Source organism: Quercus lobata, chromosome 4 (assembly GCF_001633185.2).
Source record: "Quercus lobata isolate SW786 chromosome 4, ValleyOak3.0 Primary Assembly, whole genome shotgun sequence".
Taxonomy (NCBI): domain Eukaryota; kingdom Viridiplantae; phylum Streptophyta; class Magnoliopsida; order Fagales; family Fagaceae; genus Quercus; species Quercus lobata.
The window spans coordinates 94123867-94127751 of NC_044907.1; positions in this window are offsets into that span (position 1 = coordinate 94123867).

A 3885-nucleotide genomic window follows, 5' to 3' on the forward strand; every position below is an offset into this window, starting at 1 on the left:
AAACTATTAATACATCAGCATTATTTTTGGCAGCCGTACTCTAATTCTCGGGATTTTGAAGCAAACACAGCCACAGTCCTTATCGTCCTCCTCTGTGCACTCATATGTGCTTTGGTTCTCAACTCCGCCATTCGCTGCTTCCTATGTGGTGGTGGTGGTGGCAATAATCACCAACAACCACTACCCCAAAACCAACAAGAAGTACAACATGATGAGCGAAAGAGCACGCTAGAGAAAGAGGCAGCTGATACGTTAATTGCAAGTCCGAGCCTGGTGTTTTCGACAAGGATGAAGCTGGCTGGAACGGAAGTAGAGTGTGTGATTTTCTTGTCAGAGTTCATGGAGGGAAAGGGGATTCGTGTGTTGGGAAGGCGTAACCATGGCTTCCACGTGACTTGCATTCAATAGCGGTTGTCTTCCCACACCTCCTGTCCTATTTGCCGCTGCAGCTATCTCCTTCCCTCTCCTATTTCTACATAACCTTGCAGCCAAACCAATACTGGAGAAGGACCAATTCTCTCTCTCTCATGATCACCCTTCAAAGTTCAAGGCTAAAAAAAAAAAAAAAAACTATTAAAAATTAGACCAGATTCTCTCCACAAACATTACCAGTAAGTTTTTTATTTTGTTCTGTAATTTTGGTTGTTAAATATGATTTAGGGTTTCATTTTTGGTTCTTTGCCTCTTGCCTCTTCCGTTCTCTCTGCCTCTCTCAATTCTCAAACCCCTAAACTATAGTCCACGGGCGCTGGCCTCCTACTCCTTTAGTGGCAAACCACTGAACTTTACTTAAAAATCTTAAATTTTTAATATTGGGTTTTTGTTTTTAAATGGTGTTTTAGTTTGATTTTTTGATATGGATTTGTGTTAATGTTTGTGTTGTTGTGTGGATTTTTAAGATGGGAAGTTGGTGTATCAGACCACTAAGAAGAGGGCAAATGGACCTAAGTGCCCTGTCACTGGCAAGAGAATTCAAGGGGTATGTAGTATATATATTGTGTTTTGGCGTATTGGGTTTTTTGCTAAATCTGAAAACGTATCTTTCATTTATAGTTATATGCTATGTCAATATGTGGTTGTAATTTTGATATTTGTGAATCTATAACTTGTGTTGTGGTGGATGATATAATATATGAGTGCAATGTTGTTATTATGGTCATGGTTTCTTTTCTGTATTGTTTGATTATAGAAACCTAATTTGAGGTAATGTGTTGGTGAGGGGTTTAGTAATTGATGTGAGAAAGACAGGAGTCCATGTTGGTGACAATAAGTCTCAATCTTGGAAATGTGTATGTATGTGGTTCCTATGTGAGGCATTAATATGCTTAGCACATAGGATTGTAATATTGGGGCTCAAATCTAACATTTATTTGAACTTCATTATTGATCAATCACTGTCTGCATGTGTGTTATGATGGTTAATATATCTTGGAAACAAAATATATTTGTCATTAATGGCCCAAAATGAAACTCTTTATTGCAGGTTATACCTGAAAATGTTCAGGCATTTTCAGGTTATACCTGAACATTTTAAGTCATTTTGGGACTATTTGTCACAATTACACGTATACTAATTTATAGGATTAATAAAAAACTAAACCCGTACACTCAAGTTTTGAGAGACTGTTTTCTCAACAAAAAAAAAAAAAAAAAAAAAAAAAAAAAAAAAAAAAAAGAAAAGGTTTTGAGAGACTGGCTACAAAACCCTACAAGCAAGTTTAGAAAACCTAACTACAAAATTAAATCCAAGAAAAACACTCAGAAAATCGATTGATATTCTATAGCAGAGAGTTGTGCTTGGCTGTGCAAAATCGGATTTGATTGTGTTAAAGATATCTCTTGGGGGGTTTATTTCTTTAACATATTGGAAATTGAGTTATTGGTTTTGTCATGAATCTTTATTTGTGGTTTTTATGTGTCAAGGATTTTTGTCCAACTTGAATATTGTTGGTTGATGTAGGCTGTAGCAACTGAGTTGTTAATTAAGCATTTATGATGTAGTTGGAGCATGAAAAAGAAGAAGCTGACTCTGAATACGAAGAAAGGGAAAGTGAAGGAGGAGAGGGAGATGAAGTAGAAGCTAACAATGGAGATGATAAGATGGAACTACTAGAAGAAGAGTATAAGCATCTTAAGCACTATGACTCTTTCATTGTTTACCGCATTGGTTATGCACTTGTGTGATAACATAGAAACACTGATTTTAGTTGTTGGGTGTGTTTTATATGATTTTAATATCTTGGTGAATATGTCCCCACTAAATTTTACTTACAATTTAAAGGAAAATCTATGGGAAGCAATGTATTCGAATGAGTGTGAGAAATTTTTTGTTAGCAATGGGAAGCAGTGTATCCCCTTATTATGGTTGAGCGTGTATGAAATTTTGTTTATACAAACCCGTGTGTTTGTACTAAGACATAAAAATCTTGCTTTGAACACATTCATGAGAACTACAAAAGAACTATTGGCTGAGTTCATCAAGTACAAAGCCGGCTGCATATCACACGAACTAACTCTATTGTTTTCATTGTTACATGTATGAAGGCAGAGTTCCTGTTGTACTTGATGCATCTCTCTATATTCTTGATTTGATTTGATTGAGTTTTGGATAGATTCTTCATTCTTTGATGATGGACTTTTATTTGTTTAAGTCTATCTACTTTCCTAATTAAAGAATGAACTGATGATGGACTTTTATTTCTAAGCATATTCAGCTTCCCTGTTTTTAAAATTTATTGCTTTGTTCTGTTTTGATATGCTTGCATTCTGTTGAAGTGAGTTGAAACATCTCTTTTTTGAACATTTTGATTTTTTTTCCCCTTTCTTTCTATCCTTATTGAATGGTTTTCACTATTTTTCATTTGGATTGGAATTTTTCTTTTTTCTTTATGAAGGAACTTGGGCACGCAAAAAAATGAGGTGCAAAAATCTATGCAAAGATTTGTGGCTATGGGATGTCAGGTCGTTTATCATGGACATAATAACTATTAAATCTCTCATTATAATGCTTTTGTGGATTATTGATTTCTAAAGATTATAATGTAGTTTAGGTGATGCATATCACATTACTCAACCAAATACTAATGGAAGAGGTGCCATTTTGGCCATGAACCTTTTATGTAATGTACACTAATTGTTGTCATGCATGTGTATTCTTGTATATGCATATATTATCATTAGCTAACTGTGCAAATGATATATGTAGATCAATATATGTTGTACCTGATCAACCAATTCTATTTTTATTTTGGTATTCTTTTGTGGTGGCAGCACATATAATATATCTATGGCGTTGCAGACTATTAGTGTATATGCATTCAAATCTAATAAGTTGGTATATGCCTATAATTGATTTAAATGATTGTTTTAATCATCCAAATCTCATGCAATCAGTTTCACATGAGAACATAGAAAAATTGGTGGATGTATGATCATAATGGGTGCAGGGCTAATTGTCTTGGTGACTAACTTCATTACTGTTTCACTCTTTTCATTTGCCATCTTAGTATTGAAAGTTCAAAAACGTGTAAATACACCTTTGAACGTTTAGACCCCCAAATAACAGCTTAATCAATTCAAGCAATATGTCAAACAACTAGTGTGCGGAAACTTAACATATGCTATCATACGAAATTGATTAAATACTATCTAAGCCATAACAAAATAAAATCCACAGCAGATAATTTAAAGGCAAAGATAGAGGAAGGAAGATGCAAACACAAAGACAACACGCGATGTGTTATCGAAGAGGAAACCGAAGTCCTCGGCGAAAAACCTCTTCGCCGCCCTCCAAGCGGTAATCAATCCACTAGAAAATATAGTTGGGATACAAGGACAGCAATAGACCCTCCAAGCCTAATCTACCCAGTGCACCTAAGCCCTCCA